Source organism: Ictidomys tridecemlineatus, chromosome 14, assembly GCF_052094955.1.
Source record: "Ictidomys tridecemlineatus isolate mIctTri1 chromosome 14, mIctTri1.hap1, whole genome shotgun sequence".
NCBI classification, from domain to species: domain Eukaryota; kingdom Metazoa; phylum Chordata; class Mammalia; order Rodentia; family Sciuridae; genus Ictidomys; species Ictidomys tridecemlineatus.
The window spans coordinates 21,023,927-21,047,046 of NC_135490.1; the positions used below are offsets into that span (position 1 = coordinate 21,023,927).

At 39.6% G+C, this 23,120-nt stretch overlaps 1 protein-coding gene and 1 long non-coding RNA gene across 8 annotated transcripts in view; one reads left to right on the plus strand and one right to left on the minus strand.

Moving 5' to 3' along the window:
- LOC120892901 (uncharacterized) overlaps positions 1–18,325 on the minus strand; it is a 143,133-nt gene extending 124,808 nt beyond the window's left edge. For all 6 annotated transcript variants that reach the window (XR_013430261.1, XR_013430264.1, XR_005737711.2 and 3 more), the window contains exon 1: positions 18,143–18,325. This is a non-coding gene — a long non-coding RNA (uncharacterized LOC120892901). The remainder of the gene's footprint in view (positions 1–18,142) is intronic.
- The window catches only part of Palld (palladin, cytoskeletal associated protein), a 219,135-nt gene that overhangs the window by 138,340 nt on the left and 57,675 nt on the right, over positions 1–23,120 (plus strand). The window lies entirely within an intron of this gene.

Genomic DNA, 23,120 nt, shown 5'->3' on the forward strand with positions numbered 1-23,120 from the left:
AGTGCCCATATCACATCCACTAAGAAACTGAGCATGTGCAAGAGTAACAAAGCATGTCCACATAGCTGTCATCTCTGGCTATGTGAAATCTTGATGTGCTGAGCGAGGAGCATGGGTAGGTGGCTGGAAATAATGTACCTCTATTTTCTTTGATGGATGAAATCCATGAATCATAATATTCTGATAGCTGGCATAGTACAACAGCTCACCTGCTTTCGGTGATGTAATAACTACATTCCCTTTCTGTCCCAAGTGAGGACATTGACTTAGTAAACAATAGATAAATGTCCTATATACAGCCACCTGGGTATTGCTTCAGTATAGCTTTATGGGCTCTAGATATGATTTCTAGTTGATTTTTTTAAAAAACTCTTTAAGATAACAGAATAAAAATTGAATGGCACTTAACCACACTGTGTTATGGTTGATCTTCAAAAATTTACCATATTGTCTTGTTAAGCATAAAACTAATGTTTTTAAAACTTTGCTCATGAGTTGTATTCTTGTACTACTTTTGAAGGTGGTTACCTCTTTTTTTCCAATGTACTATTTTCCCCTGATACAGTTAAGTCTTTGGCTCTACTACAGTTGAAACAACTAATTATCACTGAAACAGAAGACATATCTTGGAAATTACCAACAGTCCACATTGTTTAAGGTGTTGAGGTCATTATTTAAAGGGTAAATTATTAATTTGTTCAAAAAATTACCAGTTATCCAAAGAATTGTTGGGTTTTGCCTTCTTTCCAGATTTCTTTCCCAGAGGGAATTATAAGACTATGTGTCACCTCTTTTGTGTATTTTTTCACATAAACAATTTTGTATCAAAATATATTGTATTTTTTCAGCATTTATTTCAAAAGACCCAGATAAATATGGGATAATCAAAAGTTTACTGTACTTCAGTAAATTATCTATTGTTTAATATTTTTTAAAGTAACTCTCTCCTTCAAGTAGATAGGAGAGGTGGCCACTAAATATCCATTTTTAAAAAACAATGATGTTCATAGTGCACTAAATGCCTCTTGCAAAGTATTCTAGAAACTATAGATAGATAGACAGATGAATAGATAGATTGATTGATTTATAGATAGACTACTCCAGTAATATTCTTCTGTGACACACTAAAAGAAGTGGACACTATCAGATATTAAAGAAAGATGTAGGGGAGGCAAGGATTCTCTCCAGGGTCCTATCAGGACAAAATTGAGGCACTCACTTCTCTGTTCTCTCTCCCAGGTTTTTGGCTCTAGATACCCTTTTATATTGCACTGTTCAAGCTCTGTATCAGACTCTGTCAGAGGATAAAGAATTAGAGAAGGGAGATGAGAAGGGTTTCATCCAAGGAGATTTAATGAATAGAAAGCAACAGCCTGTTATAGAGAATGCAAAGGCGTGGGGATAACATGGGAGCAAGATCTGAGGTGCTCGGGAGGCAGAGGCACCATTGTGAGGCCAGTGGCATGTAGTTTTTTGTTTTTTTGTTTGTTTTTTTTTTTAGAATCTCGTGCACTTTTTAAGTTTTTATTTGCTTTAGGTAAGATTTCCACATTTTATTGTGGTAAATTATAAGGAGATCATTTGGTTTAATGAGTTTAAACAAGTACATACAATTAAGTAGCCCAAATTCTTATCAAAATATACATTACTATCACTCCAAAACATTCGTTTATGCTTCTTCCAAGAAAATCTCTACCTTGTTCTCCAAATCCTCACCAGAGGTAACTGCAGTCCTGATGCTTTTTTCATCAACACTGGCTTTGCCTATAACATCATTTCATATAAATGGAAACAGATTAATTATATCCTCTTGTATGGAAGACCTTGTCTCAGTATAATATTTTTGAGATTCAGACATCGTTTTCACTGTATCAGTAATCTACTCTTCCAGCCCAGCCCTGTTTATACCTTCTCCAGGGCTGGACCCGGCATGTAGTTTTCTACTAACTGTGAGCACTACTCCAGGCACAGATTTCTTTCTGTCAGTAAATCTGAGCTCATTGATGATGTGCTTTAAGGTTAACCATAATTGGTAACATTAGTCATTCCAGTTAGGTGAGCTGCTCTTGCTGTATATTTTAGATAATGACTACAAGGAAACAAACTGAAAATGTGGGATGGTTTGTTAATGTCTGTTCAGAGCCCCCCACTGAGTACCCATTAGCCATGATGGTGAGCGAAACTGGTGATTCTCACAACCTGGCATGAGCTGCCGATGGTTGGAAGGCATAAGGGTTTATGGGATGGAAAAGATTTCTCCTAAGGGAGAAGCTGCCATTTGCAGTCAAGGTGTGTCCCCCAGAAGAAATGAGCAGTAACCGTTTTCTAGTTTCTGTTGGCAAAAACTTTGCATTTTTTTTTAAAAAAAATAGAGAAGTGTTAAAAATAGACTCAAAGATCCATGAAGCCAAGTAAAAAGAATAGACATTGGAGTTTCACTAGTGAGAGGGAAGAGAGTCAATCTTTGTTAAAAAGCCACTACTAATGGAGCACTTTAGTTCTCACAAAATTCTCTGAAGTGGGCTGCAGCTTTTCCTGGTATTAGAGAACTGGGGTCAGGTGTCCCATCCAAACAGAAAGGAGAACCACTGGACCACCAAACTTAAGGCCCTGACTTGACATTACAATCCACATCAGCCATCCTGACTGTGAAACTCAGCCATCCTGACTGAGCAGGTGGCAGCCCTGAGCTTTCAGATGTTTTTCAGATGTGGATTTGTAAAACTCATTGCTGGAAACTCGGAACACAAATTTTCATTAAAACTGAGTAACTCATAGTGGTTAGTTCCCAGGCCAGCCCAGAGATCATAGCCTGAGTATTCTGCTTTATTAATAGTACCATAGAACCAAGCCACTATATATATAACAGGGTTGTTGTGGGAAAATGCACTCAGCTCCAAATTGAACTTTTTAAGGTTTTTAATCCAGCAGTGGCAGAGGGACCCCCACCTTCTCTTTTTCGATTTAAGCCCTGAGGGAAAATAAAGGTACCAGGGATACATTTCCCTTCCTACTCCCCTTATGCTAACAGGGACCCCACCCTAGAACTACAGAGTTGTGAGGAGGGTAACACCCCAGCAGTAGCTGGCCATGGAGCATCAGAGGGGAAAGAGAAGGTGGGGAGAGAACACAGGAAATAGGGAAGAACTGAGGTTGAATTGTCATCTCTGGACTTACTTTGGGATGCCTTAGCCATGTGAGCTGCCTGTTGATTGCCGTTATTTCCTTACTAACAATATTTTTACTGTAGAATGTAGACACACTAATGCTACTTGGTTGTATATTCAGTGTTCTTAGAGTTATAGTTAGGTTTAAATGGAATTCTCAAAGTAGTATCATTTGGGATTAGACTGCTTTAAGGTAAACTTGGGTGCTGATGTATTATAACATTCTAGTCATAGAATAGGTAACATTTGCTGAGTATTTACTTCATGTCAGAAAATATGCTAAAATATCTAATCCTTTATGTCATTTAACCTTTAATATAGTCCCTTGCAGTAACTACAATCAGCACCCCCATTTTAAAATGATGAAAGTGAGATTTGGAGGTTATTTTCCCAGAGTCACACAGATCAGAAACGGCAGGGATGGAACCTCATTAATTCAACAAATTCTGTTGAGCAATATTTGTCCCAGGGACTGTGTTAGACTGTGAGATTGCAGTGAGCTAAATGGACAAATAAGCAAAAATCCTTGCCCTTGTAGAGCTTATACACCAAGGATAGGAAGTAAACCATAAACACAAATCTGGCGCACCAGCAGCAGGCTGGCTTTAGAAAAGGGTACAGAAGTGCAGGAGTGGGTAGAAAGAACAGTTGGAGCTCATGAGAGTGCCCTTCTGCTTGCTCTGTCTCCTCAGTAGAATGGGGGAAGGTGCTTATCAACTGAGAGAGGGTGAGCATGTTGAAGGGCAATTTGAGAAGAGAGATGTGCACCAGTTCCCTGGGAAGGAGGGAGCCTGCATTTAGCTGGAGAAATGTACACACAGGTCTGCCCAAGGTCAAATTCTTACTCTTAACTTCCACAATATGTTGGAGCTCAGAATTCTATAATCGAATTGACTCTTGGAATGAAGGACTATCTTGTGATTCTTTTCTTCTGTCACTTACATAGAACAGAGCCTGGCACTTATAAATGTGTGTTTAGTGTCTGTTGAATGACTGCTATAACAAACTTGATACACACTTATCCATAAATTTAATTTAAAATTTTCTGTCCTAATTGTCAAAATTGTCCTCTCTCTTCTCTGAAATGCTCTGATACTTATAGTCCCTAAAAACAGCACTTATATCCCAACTTATTCTATTGCTAATTATTTCATGGTCTCACCCCATCTTTGTATACATTGAGTTTTATACTATGAGAGAATGCTTCCTTGCATGCTGTTTTGTATTCTGTGGTGGCTACCTAAATGAAACCACATTTCTACCAGGCCATGCCTTTGTGGAGGCCAGCAAAGATGGCTCCTGCTGTATTTAACCATTCCTTATTGGTTAGCACATTGTTGGGGCATAGTATAAGTAGTCAGTTGGGAAACAGGAAAACCAATTGAGGTGGTTAGAATAATTCAGGAAATAGCTTTTGGGTGATCTCAACTAACATAGAGGCAAAGGAACTGATTAGAGTAGATGGGTTCCAGGGATAGTTAAAAGACAGAAGTGAAGGTACTTAATGCTGGGGTGTGTGAAGGTGTGGGAGAGGCATATGTCAGGGGTTACTCCCCAAGCTCTGCCAGGCAGTTGGTAGAGGGTAAGGACAGGAGAAGGAGCAACTCCAAGGAAAGTTTAGTTTTGTACATCCCTAGTGGGGGTGTCCAGGAGATAGCTAGATACCTCAGGCTGAGATCTGAATGGGAATTATCACCCTCAGAGATAGTTAAAGCCTTGGGAAAAGATGACTTTCCCCCCCAAAAAAGGGGAGCATTAAGAGAAAACTGAGCTCTGTGTGTGAAGGTTGAGTGGAGTCAAGCTTGGTCATTGAATAAGCACTGCAATCATTTGCAAAATCTGTCTGGTGACAGAATATTAAAGTAAAGCATACCCCAGTAAAACCACAAATGAATTGATTTGAAACTGGATTTGGAAAAATTGTGTGGTTTTTCTTGGTAAAGTCTCATTTTCTACTTGTATTCATAACTAAAAATGAATGCATTTGTATAAAAAGGTGACGTGTAGATTTTTCAAAACTTCTATTTTTGGTTTCTGTTAAGAGACAAAATGGATCCACATGGACTCCATACTTCTCACACATCATACCATATTGTTATGTAACATAGAATGCTTGAGTACATACTGTCCACACCAACAACTATAAATCTGTCCAGGCAAGTGGCTCAGGGACAGTAGATAAGGAGTTGGACCTCATTTTCCCAAGGGGAAGCTTTTATTTGCAAGAAAGAGCAGTACTTAAGAATTGCAAATCTCTTGGAAGGGCAGAAAAATCAGGGATAAGACAGCAGTTGTCCAAACCCATGCATTCCTTGGCCCTTCTTTATATACAGCGGGCAGGCGTTGTCAATTAGCAAACTTAGAAAATTGCACTGTTTAGTATCAGTTCATCTTCTGCCTTTCCAGAGCTCTCCAACCATGCATCGTGGATGCTCAGTGAAACCACTAGATGTGGGAACCTGCCAGACCTTTATTTGGGTCAATTTCTTGGCTTCAGGGTACAAATGCATGACATATTCTTGACCACTCACTTGAAAAAATTATTAGCAGTATATTATATTAAAAGATGTTTAAAAGTCTAAATTTATACTCAACACAAGTATATCACGAGGTTGTGATATACAAAATTCAGTGCTAGTGAGGGCTAAGTTCTCATTCCTTTAAACACCAGGACATTTTGTGCTTCCTAAGTAGGGGAGCTGAGTAGAGCCGATGTTTTTAGTTCCACTAGACAGATTTTTAAAAATCTGAAGTTCATAGAAGTGACTTTCCCAAGGTTCAGTTATTGTAGAACTAGGACCTCCTGAGTCCAACTCTGTTTTTCTTTGCAGTACACCAAGCACCCTCCGAGACACAGAGTGATGCTATCATTCGAAAATGTGCACCAAGGGCAACTGCAGAATTTTCCCAAAGCTTACACACAGATGGCAAATCTGGCAAAGTCAAATCGAGAACACTGATTACAAGTTCAGGAAAAAACATGAAGGGTAAAGGCAAAATGTTTAAAATCCCAAAGACCACTTTTCTTAGGAAAGCAATTCCAAAGGAAGAATCTCACTGGGTTATAGAGGGAAGCACACAGTGGCACTTTCTACAACTTGGCCACCTGCCCTGGCCTAGCAGCAGAGGAGAAAAATGCCACAGTGGTATTGAGTAGACAGACACCTCAGCCGTTGAGTGACAGTTACTGAGTTCCAGGGACTATCTTGCCACTTTGTATCTGTCCTTGTGTCTCTTGAGGGCCTCTCCCTCCCAGGTAAGTTCAGTGTAGCTTCTGCAGCCCTGCTCGGAGCTCATTCTTCTATGTATTTATTTCCTACTCCTGTCATTTTCATTTTGTATACTTACAAAGCCCAATACAAATCTGAAAATGAAAGAGAAGGTTAATCATGTTGGACTCCTAAATGTTTGCTCAAGATTGTTGTGGCTCTGTTGTATCATTTTATTGCAGTGTTCCTTTTAAATCTATAGTTAGGAAATATTTCAAAATTGCACTGATGGTAAATGATATCATATATTGTGTAGTACAACAAATATTGTTTTACTGTGTTTTATATAAACAAAGTCATTATATAATATTTGTAGAGTAATAGAGCTACCTTGTAAACATTCAATCATTTGAAGAGTTAGCAAAGAATGTGACCAAGACTGAGTATCTTGAAACAGTCTTCTTGAGCCTTTGACCCTGCTGTGAATCATGGGGGTGATTTCTCTCTTTGGTTTTTGGGTTTTCTTCTGACTTTAAGGCAATCTGTTCATCTTTTCACTCACTGTGCTTTAGGTATGGTTTCTGATTTTTAAAAAATCCCTTCTATAGGGCTGGGGTTGTGGCTCAGCAGTAGAGCGCTCGCCTAGCCCATGCGAGGCCCTAGGTTCGATCCTCAGCACCACATAAAAATAAATAAATAAAATAAAGATATTGTGTCCAATTACAACTAAATAATAAATATATATATATATATATATTTTAAAAAATCCCTTATATAATAGTCATTAAAATCTAAAACAAAATATTTTTACTCTTACTGGTGACAGGCATTCAACTAAAATTACAAATAAATAAATATATAAATGCTGATGGCATCCCAGCTCTCAGCAGTCTGATTAAAAGCAGAAGCATTATGGAAGGCACGGGATCCAACTGAATGATTGGCTCATCCTCTGGCAAGGCTTAACAGACACCTGGTATTTTCCTTGGGCATCTAGAGATCTGAATCTTGGTGTGTCTTGAGTTAAGGATGCAGGAAGGTTTAGAAATGTACCAGTGGCTTGCAGCCCATTGCTCTCTGATGCCTTCTTAATTTTCTGAGCCAGCTGAGGTCCCAGATCCATCTTTTGATGGTCTGGTAGGTTCTGGGTCAGGGTGACCCACTGTCCATTGCCTGTGGTTCTCTGTTCATGTCTCTCAAAACAAAGAGACCAGGTGAGAGGAGCACTGGGTCCTCCTCATCTTTCATATCCTTGCCATGGAAGGAGGGAGTGAGAAGGCGTTTCTGTCCGGTTTTACCCTGTCCTTTTTGCCTTCTTCTCTTGCTCTCCCGGAGTATTTGGTTAAGACACTTAAGAAGAGCTGGGGTTGGGGCTAATCGGTAGAGCACTTGCCTGGCATGTGTGAGGTATTGGGTTTGATCCTCAGCACTACATAAAAATAAATAAATAAAATAAAGGTGTTGTGTCCATCTACAACTAAAAAAAATTTAAGAATAAAAAGAAAAACACTTAAGTTGATGACTTCATGAGATATGACTTCCTAGTCTTGAAGAAGTAAAAATCTCAGACTTTAGTAAATGCCACATTCCCATTCAAATGGTGAGCCTGTGCATAATCAGCCAAACTATATTAGAAATAAATGTGCCTCAAAAATCCCCAGTACCCATTGGGATGATAACAGAGGAAGTTCAACAAACGTGTGGCTATAAATGTAACATAGTGTACAAAAGTTAGGGGAGTTTGTTATGTGCTTAACTAGCTTTTAAGTATGATTGCTGTGGTTTTGCCAGAAAAAAAATCCTAAATACAGTCAGTTTTACCATTCGAGGGCCATGAAACATCCCCTGTAAACCTTTTGGCATTTTATATGCTAATTGATATTTCAGGAGATAATATACTATCATTTGGGAGATGTGGGGTGATTAATAAATTGGGGCAGCTTGTGGGTGAGGGCAACAGGGAAAAATTTAACTCACAGAAATAACAGGCTCTATCTGGTTGGGAGTTTATCTTATCTTCTTTGTTTAACGCAAATTAGAGAAGAGTTTTTATAGTTAAAAAGAGCATTTAAAATTTACCTTTGATTTGCATCACTCTCAGTTCTTAAACCTCAGGATGAACAAGCACATTTAATATGGTATTCATGAATTGTGAGAGTCATAGTGATTGCCCATTATTCCAGGTAATGAGGATACAATAAAAAAGTCTCCCATTACATGGTGGTTTTGATGGACACGTTAGTAAATGCTTTTGCTATTTTAATAGGCAAGAAGGTTCATCACACAGATTTGAGGCCTTCCATATTAGGCCTTTTGCAGACATAGACATGATGGGGATCACATGAGGTTATTTAAGGGGAAAATAAATGGAGACTAATTGAATGCAGAGGCTTCTGTGGGGCAAGCAGAGTAGAGAATTCAGTCAAATGATGTCATGCAAGGGTAGCAAGTCCGTGCCCGAAAAACTGGCAGCAGCTTACCCATACCAAGCCACCTGAGACATTTCCTGGGCTGGAAACAATGTTACGGAAATTGAACTTCCCTGCCAAACTCACCACACCTTGCCAGAGCATGGGCACCGCTCATGTTGCCTGGAGTGAATACGGCTCCACATCACATCCACCCAGAAGTCCTGTGGGCGGGATGGAAGTGGGTAATGCATGTGTCTTAACAGACTAGAGAAAGAGAACGGGGCTGCCCTTCCCTTGCTCATGAAAAATGATGCTTTTATAGTGTGCAGTCTACTGTGCATTACTATCTGGGAGGAAACTACATACCTGGCTGTGCAAACCAAAGAGTTTTGACAGAGGGTTTGTGTTTTGCTTTGCTTTGTTAGGGGCTCCATTCCTTCTTTTTCTTTTTCCTTTTCAGTACTGAGAATTGAAACCAGGGATGCTTTATCCCCGAGCTGCATCCCCAGCCTTTTTATTTTTTTATTTTGAGACAGTTTCTCACCAAGTTGCTTAAGGCCTCTTTAAGTTGCTGAGATCAGCCCCAGACTTGCAATCCTCCTGCCTCAGAGTCCTGAGTCTCTGGAATTACAGGCATGTGTCGCCGCTGTACCCAGCTTGGGGCCTCATTCCTTAGATAACTTTTAGATAATTGAAAATCATGATTGAATATGCCCAGAAATAAAGGCTGCACTTGATTAACCTTCCTCTATCCAAATGAATCAATGTAGTCATACACTTAATAAATGTTTAACGATGCCATTAATTTTAAAGGTTTGTTGTATACTTTTTTTTTCTTTTCCCCATACTTGGGATTGAACTCAGGGATGCTCTACCACTGAGCTACATCCCCGGTCTTCTCTAATGTCAAGTCAGGATCTAGCTAAGTTGCTAGCATAGCAAGGCTAGCCTTGAACTTGTGCTCCTCCTGCCTGAACCTACAGAGTCACTGGATTTCAGGTGTGCACCTACATTCTTAGTTCTCATATAATCCTGTGAAATCGTTGTTTATCTTTTGTTAAATACACATGTGTATTTAAGAGCAAAAAAAAAAAAAAAAAAACAGGTCTTGAGAAGTTGAAGAATTTCTTGGTTTCTGAGTTGTCAGATAGCTCAGAGCTCCCACTGAACTTTTCTCTAAGCCCACCCAGTCTCTCAGAAACCCTTACACCCTCAGTGTGCAAGACCATGTGCTTTCTGTAGCATTCTAACCCATACAATTCTAATTTTGTCTAAGATTTATTAGATAGATGAGGTGGAAAAAAGATTGTGCAATAGGCAATTGGACTAGAACATCCCACAGTGTATCTTCCCTGCCAATTTTCTAATTAATAAGGGTGAATTTCAAATATGAAGCCATTGGGTATGACATACTTGAAATTCTACTTTCAAAAGCTAGAAAACAAATCCAGTATCATTCATTGATTCAGCAAACAGCGATCTGGTGTGTTCTACGCTCAGCGTTCACCTGAATGAATAAGACATTGACCTCATAAGAGAGGACAGAACCCAGAAGGAGAAAGGATTGATGGGTACTGTGGTTAATTGGGAATGGAGTCCTCAGAGGGGACAGCGAGAACTGAAACCTGGCCACAGAGAAGTTTGGGAGAAGCTTGAACCAGGATAGAGAAAGCAGCTTAGTTAGTGGTACCAAGTCCTAGAGGTTGAGGGACATGGTGTGTCTGTAGGATGGTGGAGTGCCACTCGTGTGGATGTAGAGGCGCCAGAATGGAAGAAGCAGGGAAGACTTCACTGGCTATACCCAAAGCATCAGGAAATCATGAAAATGTTTTTTCTTTTTCTTTCTTTCTTTTTTTTTCTTTTCTTTTCTTTTTCTTTTTTTTTTTTTTTTTGCTAGGAAGAGATACAGTCATAAATTGATTTTAAAAAATGTTTCTTTCATTTTAGAGATCTTTCTAGATACTTTAACCAGTAATTTTAGGACCTGCTTTTCATTTCTTACTAACATCTTCTTCCTCTTTTTCAATAACATCATCTAGTTTAGATTACCTGTGAGAGACAGGTTGTTAGGCTTTAAAAGACTCCAAAGTTATAAAGCTTTTTGTAAAAGATTCATACAAAGAACTTAGTCATGGCTGGGCATGGTGGCGCATGCCTGTAATCTCAGTGACTCAGGAGGCTGAGGCAGGAGGATTGCAAGTTTGAGACCAGCATCAGCAACTTAGAGAGGCCGCAATCGAATTAACAAGACCTTTGTCTTGAAATAAAAAGAGCTAGAGATGTGTTTAAGCACCCTTGGGTTCAATTTCCAGTACCAAAAAAAAAAAAAAAAATACAAAGAACTTAGTCATAACTAAGAAAGTGCTGGCAGGAAGGGAAGTCATGGTTTTAAGTATTAATGTAATGTATTCTTCCACAGGTCTTGAAAATAATTTAACTGATCCTTTTGTAATCTTTCTATCATTGGTTTATTTGACAAACTCCCTTTTCAATGATTAATGACAATCTCTCAGTTATATCAGAGGTTTTAAATCAATGTGGTCCAAATGAGTAAGACTTCCGCCTCTTCTATAGACAGCACACAGTGGTCATGGGATACCTCTTTGCAACCCTTTGTTCTTTTCCTCAGTGAATGCCTTTTGACTATTTCATTACCAACTTATTTGCTGTAACATGAATTCTACCACTAATGCTCAACTTCAGCTCTTGAAACACACCATGAAGCTGGGGGCGTAGCTATGTGGTAGAGCACTTGCCCAGCATGCTGGAGGCCATGGGTTTGATCCCCAGCACCACAAAAACAAAATGCAACAATCATCCTCACCTTGAACCAGTATCTGCTCTCTAAACAATAATTTCCATAACTCACCTTCCTTCTCACCAACAAAATTCACTATCCTATCCCATGTAAGCAAGTATTAGCTTGCATATTTGTTCAAATCTATACCCACCATATGATTTATTATTTTCACTCTTAGAAGATCTAGGGCCTACAATACATTGGAAGTGTTCTGCAAATCCACAATATACAGTCAAGGTGAAGACTCAAGTCTGTATAGTTCACTTTCTCATGTTTGCTTTTATAACTTGGATAACTAAGAGCCTAATATGTCCATTTGATATGTATTTAAGTAGCCAAGGGCACCTTGTGATTATCATAAACTTAAGACCTTAAATGACATTCAAAGCATCCGTGTCAGTGCCAGCACCATCTTATCAACAAAGAATTCTCATTGTGACAAAGGCATGAAGTTATTTTGCTGTATATTAATTGTAAAACATTATTAAGGGAGGAGAATGAGTATAGTGCATTACAGGTGACTTTTGGGAGCAATCCATGTGGAATTTTGCAGCTTGCATTTCAAGATAATGAGATACAACTGAGCAAAAGATTTGCTACAGTAGTTAAGGTAACTATCATTCCAACTCACGTCAGTCAGTCTATTCAGAGTAAGGCAGTGATACTCTAATTGCAAGTTCAGGCCTAAGAATTAACAAATTAATGAGAATTCTGAAAAGTAGTGAGATGAGGTCTTGCTCTTTACCCAGGCTGACCTCTAACAGTTGGGCTCAAGCTATCTCCTGCCTCAGCCTCCAGTGTAGCTACTACAGGTGTATACCACCACACCTGGTTTGAATTCCGTTTCTCCTTCCCTCCCTTCCTCTCTTTTTCCCTCCACCCCCATCCCCACCCCACCCTGCTCTACCCAGGTACTGGGGATTGAGTCCAGAGTTGCTCTACCACTGACCTACATCCCCAGCCCTTTGTATATTATTTTGAGATAGGATCTTGCTAAATTGCCCAAGCTAGCCCTGAACTCATGATCCTCCTGTCTCAGCCTCTTGAGCAAATGAGATTACAGGTGTGCACCACTGTTTGAACTTTCTTAATTGAATTGAAAGGCCATTGGAAACAAGATCGTAATAAGATCACCTGTTCTTTCCTCCTTTTTCAGATAAAGATAAGGACATACAATCTTTTTGAGGGCAGTTTGGCTTTGCCCATTGAAACTGAAAACTGAAAATTCATATACCCTCTGAACCCACAATTTCATTTCTAGAAATTTTTCCAACGAAATACTCAAACAGGTGTTCAAGAAGGTTCTTCATTGTTGCATGATTTGTACCAACAAGCAGTTGAAGAGAACATATTTATCATGAATGAAGACTGCTAGGTCTGTACTATGGAATACTTTAAGGCCATTAAGAAACAGGAAATAGATCTCCATGTGCTGACATGGAAGAATATCCATGATATGTTGTTGACATATCATGACAGATAAAAGATCATTGAGATAAAATGTCTATATGCTTTATCTAACTTTTGTGAACAAATAAAACCCAAGCATTTAAACATGAGTGTTACATGGATTCATATCTGCATAGTAAAGTTTCTGGAAAATTAGCTCCAAAATATCAGTGTTTTCCTGGGGAGTGGGACTGTGTGAGGATTGGTGGTGATGGGGAAGAATTTTCACTCTTACTCCATTATTCTACAGTTTTTACTTTTTTACCCTTGAGTTTCCCATGTCAGCTATTTATTCCTCTTGAAAAACAAATCAGGAACAAACTAAGTCCTGGGAATATTGAAAGCTAACTGGCAGTAGAACTAACTCTGGCACCCTGATCTAGTTCTCCGTCAGTGTTATTCAGGGTAATTTTTCACTTCCCTTTATCAGAGTTATTCAGGAATTTAGAGCTAGAATTTAGTCTCATCTTCTATTTATTTCCTTTGCAAGAAAACTGAGGTCAGAGTAGCCAAGCGACTGGAGAGTGGCTGCTCAGTGGGGACAGAGGGACTGAGTAGGTTCTCCCCTATCCCCTCACCCTCCTACCCCAGGGAAAAGTTAAAGTAAATAAAACTGAAGAAAGAAAGCCACAGTCCCTCCTGCTCACTCATGCCAGTGTGAGCTGGCCACTTGCTCTGTCTAGGACCTATGCTTGACAGGTTCTAAGATTAATAATAAAAGCTGTAAGTGTGTGTAATTTAGAGATTGAACATACTGATCTTTGTGTCAATGACTAGAAACCCAGGGCTACTGAGCAAGTGACATCATTCACACCTTCCAATGCAAGTGGTATGCCATGCAATTTAGACACAGAGCTTCTTGAAATTTCTCCCCTCCCCTCTAAAACAGCCTTCTCATCAGGTGCAGTGCTGTGGTACACACCTATAATCCCAGCAGCTCGGGAGGCTGAGGCAGGAGGATCCCACATTCAAAGCCAGCCTCAGCCACTAAGGCCCCAATTAACTTAGCGAGGCCCCGACTCAAAATAAAAAAATTAAAAGGGCTGGGGATGTGGCTCAGGGGTTAAGCACCCCTACGTTCAATCCCCAGTAATAACAAAAAAGGGCTTCTCATCCACTAATGATAAAATAATTTGAAGAAAATGTAAGCACACTCAGTACGTGAAAGGAGAAAAGACCAACAGCAAAAAGTCAGGGGATAATTGTCAGAGTTAGAACTAGGCCAGTTTGAAGCCCGAATCTAAGTGCTGGTAGAATTCAAACCTTAAATCTGGAATGTACTTTCATTCTGTTCCTTAAATGGTTGAAAGGAAAGGCTTAGATACGCAAAAGTATTTTATACCAAATAATTATCTGAATCATACTCTCTTGCACAGTAACTCCGCATTATGAATATACTTCATTTTGAAACAGTGTCAAAAGCTACTTGGAGCCCTTATTTCAAAAAGAAAGCAGTGATTTTGAGACATTCATTCTGTACACTCTTTGTAGTATGGTTAACTTCTAAGTTCACTGCAGACCCAAGTGAACTTTCCCTAAAATGCGACACAAGAGCCTGAGTTACAATCAATAAGGATGGGAGGAGGTTATTGTGCAACTCTTCCTGCAGGGTGTGAGAATTTTTTCCCTTAAGGCAGAATATACTGATTTAATCCTTACCCCCAGTGTCCCTTTATTGCAACATTCTTGAACATAGCCACATTCCAACTGGGTGCAACAGTTGACTTTTGTCTTTAAGGAAAGCCTTGGCAACTGATAGCATCAGAGGAAGAGATAAGCCGCCCCTCCGAGACAGAGTTGTAATGGGCCCCAGACCTCCACGTGCCCATTGTGCAAGCCCAGCTTTCTTTTAGACTCAGCCAAGTGCTGAGGATGTTTTGTTGTTTGCTTTTTAAAGCAGCCAGATCAGATTTTTCTCCATTGTCTAAACTCCAACAGAAGAAGCAGGTTATGTTTTAAAGGTGATCTCTCTAATGTTGTGGCTGACTTGGTTGTGAAAGTAAAAGGAGAAAGGAGGAAGAGTGTGTATATTTTGGCAGTTTTTCTATAGTAACAATGTGACAGTTCTCTATAGTAACAATGTATTCACTGACAGACCTGCAGAGAACTTCATGTCTGCCTTTCAAATTCCTCATTGAATTCTCTGTAGACTCTGAGATCTGGAGGATTTCAGTGCTAAGCAAATTTAATATTCATACTTTTTCAATATTGAGGGGAAGCAAAAGAAGACTAAAACTTCTTGGCAGTCAAATCCAACATTATACTTTTACATTTACAACTTCACTTAAACTGTATAAAAAATCTCATTGGTAGGTGTTATCCCCATTCTTAAAGAAAACAGCAGGGAAGCTGGGAGACCTTATCTGGCAGTGTGATCATTCAGACCTGGTGGCTGACAATGACTGCCTAGTGAACCCCCAGCCTCCTCCTATTCCCTCTTCTCACCCCCCCCCGCCCCCCCCCCAGGAAAAAAGAGATCTGTTCTGTTTCATTATGTACACTTACTAGACAATTTTCTATAAAACTCAGTGTCATAAAACACAACAAATAAATGTCTAACAAGTTATTCAATATATTTGTTTAATTTTAAAAAGCAATGAACTCTCATAATCCTCTCTCAGACTTCAAGAATACAAAAAAAAAGGAGGAGGGGAGGATCCAACTACAAGCAGACAAAGTTTCAGGAAACCCAGTTTGCCTGGTTCCTGAAATTCAATGATCTGCCTGCCCTGAGTGTGTGCTGAGCGTGAGGAGCCTGCAGATCTCTTCTGAGAGACCTTCCCTTCTCAGCTGGTTCCTGGAAGGAATGAATGTTCTCCCTACAGCTCCCACTCTCCACCCAAACTTTAAAAGATAAGAGGAAAATATTTCCCTGGCTATAAAATGGCTTGTTTTTAATATGGTATGTCTGGGCCTACATAAAATCCCTTATAAACATCTTCTAAAAGATGACAATTCTTCACATTCCAAACTTATTTGAAAAGCCTGGTAAAATCTAGTTGGGACTATTGGGAAAGTCAATCTCCTTATGACACATATAATTTTTAATGATATGATTTCTGTCATTTTAAGTATGCTGTCCTATCAACTCAAAATGGACCAAAGGCCTAGGATTTGGACAAGAAACTATGCAACTCCTGAAAGAAAACACAGGGCTCAACATTCAAAAAAAAAAAACAGGCACAGACAACAACTTCCTCAATAGGACCCCTAAAGCTCAGGAAATAATGACCAAGAGTCCAAGAGTTAATAAATGGGATGGCATCAAATTAATTAAAAAACTATTGCACTTGCAAATGAAACAATTAGGAATGGGAAGAGAGAATCCACAGAATGGAAGAAAATCTTTGCTATCTACTCTTCTGTCAGAGGAGTAATATCCAGAATATATAAAGAACTCAAAAAAAACTTAATGCCAAAAAACCCTAAATAACCCAATTAATAAACAGTTAAATAAACTAAACAGACACTTCTCAAAAGAAATACAAATGGTCATCAAATATATGACAAAACATTTGGTATCACTAGCAATTAGGGAAATGCAAATCAAAACCACAATGAGATTTCATCTCCCACCAGTCAGAATAGCAGCTAAAAAGCATATAAATAATACTAAATGCTAGAGAGGATGTGGAGAAAAAGGAACATATTAACACTGTTGGTGGGATTATAAAATAGTGCAACCACTTTGGAAATCAGTCTGGAGGTTCTGCAAGAGACGAGGAGTAGGACCATCATATGACCCAGCTATACCACTCCTCAGTATTTAGCCTAAAGAATTAAAGTCATCAGATACAGTGATACATCCATAACCATATTTATAGCAGCACAATTCACAATAGCCAAACCATGGAACCAGTCTGGGTATTCATCAGTGGATGAATGAATAAAGAAAATGTAGTCTATATACACAATGGAGTTTTATTCGGCCCTAAAGAAAAATGAGATCATGTTATTTTTCAGGAAAATGAATGGAACTTAAGAACATTGTGTTAAGTGAATAAACCAAACTCAGAAAGTCAAGGGTTGTAGGTTTTCTCTCATATATGGAAGGTAGAGAGGAAAAAAAGAAAAGAAAGTGGGATGGGGGGGATTTCATGAAAATGGAAGGGAGACTAGTAGTATAAAGGAAAGGGACCAAGGGTAAGGAGGAGGAGAGGGAAGGGGAAATATTGGGGAATGGTATTGGCCAAATTACATTGTTATATTTTGTGCATGTACGAATATGTGATAACAAATCCCACCATTATGTGTAGCTATAATGCACTAATAAAAATATGGAAAAGCAAACAAATATGTTCTCCTAGCTCTAATTTAGAAGTAGCCAAGTGTTATATAAATGTATTTTTTTACTCCTGCTTAGCGTGTATCCCCAGTCCTGTCTCAGTACCTGGCATGTCCTACCCCCACAGCCAAGAATACTTTGCTGAATGAATGGATCTGGCCCTAGCCTCACTGAGAGGCCCAGGAGGCCAGTGGGACAGCCAGCTGTGTGCCAGGCCCACTGTTTCCTCCCCTCTCTCTCCTTGTCTCTGCTTAGCTGCATCCTCTTGTCCCTTCCTGAGCATCTCTAGGCTGCCAACTACACCACCATTGATTCTCTACATTAGAGACTGTGACCCCCATGGTGCGGCCACCATTATTTTCTGTGTCTCTAGAATATCCCTCTTTCCCTCCTGTATCTTAACTAATTAAAAGGGACCTAAATAAGTAAAATGAAACAAAGAGGAAGGATAAAACGATTTTGTAAGCTAATAGGCTTGTCCAGGCTCTATGAATTTTGTTGTTATTCATCCCAAACTTATTCCTGTTGAAAGGCTTACACCTTAACATTTCAGTAAGTAATTTATCAAGAACCATTCATGTTTAGAAGAAAAAAACTTGATTACACCTTTTACCCCATTTGATTAACAAATGTACAACATTAATGAAAACTCTTTTAACTAGTAGCCCTGGCTAGCAAAGCAACCTAACGTTGACCAGTCCACCTGGTCAACGCTTCAGGTCTCATGAAAGTGTGTAAAGTCTTCCAGGAAGCAACTTGTGGAGGGCAGAGAGAGAGAAGGTCTAATAAGTAAGGCCCTCTGAAGCTAAGGCCAGCCTTACCAGAGTCTAGCATCACCAACAGCAGAGTGGCCTCCTGACTGAGATTCCTGGAGAAAGGCTGGTGAAATGGAGGCATAAAGACAGCATACCTCTCCCCTGTACCTGTGGCCAGAATTTCCAGAGATACATTATATCAGACCTGCAGTGCCACTGGCCACTACTAGATTTCCAGCAGCAAGCCTAGTGCCCAGCATGTAGTAAAAGCTCTGTCAATGTTTAATTTATTAACAGGGATGGGCAGGAAGACAGAATAGAAGGTGTTGGAGGTAGGGATCATTCCCAAAGTTAGTGTCTGTTCTGAAAGCTTAAATTTTGGGTTATTTTTCAAGTAACACTAAAATTTACCTTGAGCCGTGATAATCAGGTTTATTCTGCTTTGTGAGCTTTTAGATGGATGAAGTGGCTACAATTTCTAATTCCCTCTCATGCTTTCTAGGTCTGGATATCAGAAAACCTATCTCTACTGTATTTAGAGCATTGACGTTTGACCAATAGCAGTGGATAGTGGGGACTTTGCTCTAGAATTATCTTTTCTTCTGCTTCAATTGTTTTTTGTAATTTTAACTGTTCATTCAGCATTAAACTTTGCAAAAAAAGTCACTATTTACGATTCGTAAAGTCAGTTTTCATAACTTTAGGCACTTGGGGGAAACAGAAGAGACCCCCTTGCTCTATATAGGAAGAGAACTCACAGCCAGCTAGTTAGTGACAGGAAGGTGCCAGGTGCCATGGTGACATCTGAGAGCACCTCATGTGATAACTCTTTCAGCCCAGCGGCATTGCCAGCTCTTTCCATGTGTGTACAGAGATTTTTTTTTTCCCCAATAGAAAATTTGGCTTAAAAGTCTAATACAGGTTATTTTTACAGATGACCAAGGTGAGGGCCACACTAGAAGACGTCTCCACCAGGTCCCAGCTGTTCTCTAGACGAGCTCATGCCCACTTCTCTCTGTGTTATTATGCTGCCTCCTATTTTTCTTTTGTCTAAAGCTAGAAAAGGCCCTCAAGGGCCTGGGCTCATGGAATTATCAGAGAGCAGATAGACGTAGGGAACGCCCATGTGGTAGATGCTATGAAGAACTGTGCAGGGATTCTGGAGGGCAGGGAACTGAAGACCTCCCACAGTTGGAAGGGGCCTTTCCTTGGGAAGTGATGTTTCACTGGCATCTACCTGAGTGGGAGGCAGAGGTAGCGCTGAGTCAGGTGGAATGGCACATTGAAAGGGAGGGCTGAACTCTGAACCGAGAAGAGGCTGCAGCCAGACCACAAGGTCTGGCCAGCCAGGTTAAAGAATTTGAAATTTATCTCAGAAGCAAACGGAAGCTCTTGTGGGCAGGAAGTCAGAGGGTCACAAGATTAGAGGTGGGGCTTTGAAAGACTCTAGGCTATGTGGAAGAGAACAGAGTGGAGATGGTCAGGAGAGGGAGGTGGTTTAGATGGGGGAGGTACAGTGGTTTACATGAGGTGGGTGAGGTGGTTTACATGGAGGAGGTGAGGTGGTTTAGATGGAGGAGGTGAGGTGGTTTACATGAGGTGAGTACCTAAGCAGGGCAGAATCCTGAGTTTTGACTTGTGAAAAAGGAGAGGTGCACTAACCAGGGAGGAAGAGAAGATTCTAACAACGGCTGACATAGCAGCCTCCTTGCCAACCACTGTCTTCTCCAATCTTCGTAACTGCCCCTTACACAGGTTCTATTGTCCTGTTTCAGAGATGAGAAAACTGAGGTAAAAATTGTCCCAAATCACATAAATGTCCCAGAAATTTAGTTGCTACTGCCTCTTCTTGCTCAGTGATTCACTCACCCATCCTTGGACTGTGTGCTAAGGTTTAAATCATGTGTTGGTGAGGAAAACAGATGTGACCCTGCCCTATGAAGACTGCAGCCCAGTAGGGAAAACAGACAATAAACAATTTTCTTGTTCAAGCAAGAATGGTAGGATGGTCTAGGATCCTGAAACTCATGGTAGGGTGGTCTAGGATCCTGAAACTGATGTTAGAATTGTAGCTCTTGTATAAATCTTGAGGTGGAAATACAGATTATTGACGAAGCTAACAAAATGCTTCCCACGTTTTCCTGAGGTTCCACCAGCGCCTCCCCCCACCCCAGTGAATTAGGTCAGAAACAGGCCTGGTGCCAATTTTATAGGAGGAGGCTGCTGAGCTAAGAAGAGCCAGCAGCACAGCAGTATTCGAGTCTCGAGGAGCCTGGCTCCTGGTCCTGGCCACATCTGTCACCCTTCAGGTACAGCTGCCGTTGTGCACGAGGTGGTAGGAAGGAGCCCAATCTGACTGCCTCTGTAGGGGTCAGGTCACAGCTCCCTGCTCTCTACTATATATAGTAAAGAACTTACATGAGAGTGCTATTTTAAAAGATGACAGGGAGGAAAGGAGAGTGCCAGCTGAATGTTTTCCACTAAAGCTCATTTTTCATAGATGTTTCTGTTTCTACACTGACAATGTACCCAGGGGACAGCTCTCCAGGGCATCTGTCTTTGCTGAGTATAAGTTGGTCCATGGTATATGACCCATGCTCCCATTTACCTTTACATTAATCTTTTTATTAGTTTACTTGCTTTTATTAATTTATTAATATTTGTATTAATGTTTCTCCCCTCCATATAATGTTACTCCTGTTTCCCTGATATGTGCAGAAAGGGGCTATGAAGGACGAAAACATTGTGGAAATGATTTGAACTCAACTTTACAATATTTGGGGTGTGTTGAAAAGGAATGTACTATGTTCAGCAAACTGGGGAATTAACATGCTAAATGTTAGGTCCATCGTAAGTGCTTTAAGTTATAATTAGTAACTGTTTGAAATCACTAATTTTAAAATTCATGATTATTTCTTATCCTGTCTAATTTTTCGAATGCTCTAGCACAAACTTAATCTTGTCAGTTTAATCAACGTTACACAAACTTTCCATTATATGTTAATAAGTTAACTACATGTCCCACTTTTCCCATTACAGTTGGTCTGCCTGTTTTCCCCAAGTCCTATCTAGTTCATCATTTGTCTCAGATGAAAGGGTCAACATTTGGACAATAAATTATATGTATTTAAGAAAAATGTTTTATATATATATATATATATATATATATATATATATATATATATATAAAACATATATATTGTGGACAAAAGTAGCACCTGACCTAAGAAGCCTTGGTAGCTTGCATTAGCCAGGTGCATCTTAGGGTTGTTTGCTTACAGATTATTTGATTTAGAATGTAGCATTAGCTTTGTCAATGCCACTGTACTGTTATGGATTTCAGATTTAGAACCTTTTTTTTTCAACTTTCTCTTGCTTATTTCTCATGAAAATAGTCCTTACATCAAGATGAAAGAAAAGTGAAATACCAGGTAAAATCAGCAAACAGATGAATTACCCTGTTTGTACCCATGAAAAGATCATGTTTAAGGAAAAGGTTTGATTTTTATTTTATACATACATCTTAACTTTGTAAATCTGACCTTTTATTCCAAGAAGCCTAGCTCAGTTAACATGTCAACATTGGAATAGCTCAGAACAACAACAACAACAACAACAACAAAAAGATAACCCAAAGTTATCCAACACTGAACTTCAGGGGAGGCCAAAGAGAGGTCTGCCATGACTTCTTAATTCTCCACATCATCCTCTTAAGATGAAACAGATACAAAAATCCCTGGTCAGAACCAGTGTTACAATGATGATAGATCGAGAATCTTAAGTATTTCTGCTTTCTCCTCTCTCCATTCACTGTAACACATGCATATGTCAAAAAATATATATTGAAAGCAAAAATCTAGAGAATATTAAATGTGCTTTTTTACATGTACCTTCTTTGGGTAATGAAAGGCACCTTCTTCATGCTCTCCATGGTGTTGCTGTTGTTGAAAATACACACGGTTCTACCCACGTACAGCAACCTTTTGAGGAGAGTGGCTCCCTGTCCAGAATTATTCATTGAGAATTAAACTTTGATTGTTTAGAGCAAAATTTCAGACTTGAAGAGATTTTCCTAATATGGAAGAATGATGTAATGGTCATGGAGGGGGGCCAGGCTCCCTTTGCTTGTTTTATTTATATTAGCTGAATTCCAGGGAAAATGTGCTACAAAGCATGTGGGCTGCTAACTATATTTAGCCAAACCAAGTAATATCAGGAGGCAGTTTTTTAAAAGCTCTATACTCAGTGTACTAAAAGTTATTTTTCCAAGCACCTTGTTTTTATAAAGTTTTATCAAGCATAAGTAATATTTTCATGAAAATTTTACCTTTTACTTTGAGTAATCTCTCTTTAACTGGGCAAGTTTTCCCTGAGATAGTGGTTTCTGGGTCAAAAGAGAGTTACTTCATGCTAAGGCCCTGGTTGAAAAAGATTCTATTAATTTTTCCAAATGGATTTGGAAAAAAAGGAAAGCAATAGGTGACAGCTTCTTTCCACCACTGATGACCACACGGCTGGAAGGGCAAACTTTCCTGTGAAACCAGGGCCTGGCAGGGTGACCTGAGTAAGGTTCCCTGTGAAAATGGAGTCTCCCTTACCTGCCTGAAGCAGAGTACTCCTAGCCATCATGCTGAGCAACACAAAGGGCTCCCAAACAGACCATCTGCTTGTGAATGTACCACAAGAGAGGGACAATTTGAGAAACACAATCTTAGAATCACTTCTGATGTTACTTGCTGAGAAATCAGCAAATAAATCAGAAAATGAGTAAGAAATTGGAGGATAACATCTACTGTCATGGGCAAATCTATCATCATATCCCATAACACTGGTCACCTAGAGACCAAATCCTTGGATTCTAAGCTCCATAGTATGATTCCTGTTAGTTAGGGCACCTAGTAAACATCCAGAGACAGTAACTCTGAGAGTAACTCTCGGAAATGAGGGAACTTTTTGAATCAAGCTTCTAGGACCACTGTCTACCAGAAATGAGGACCACAAATCAAGCCATATATAATTTGGTAGTCGTATTTAAAAAGAAAAT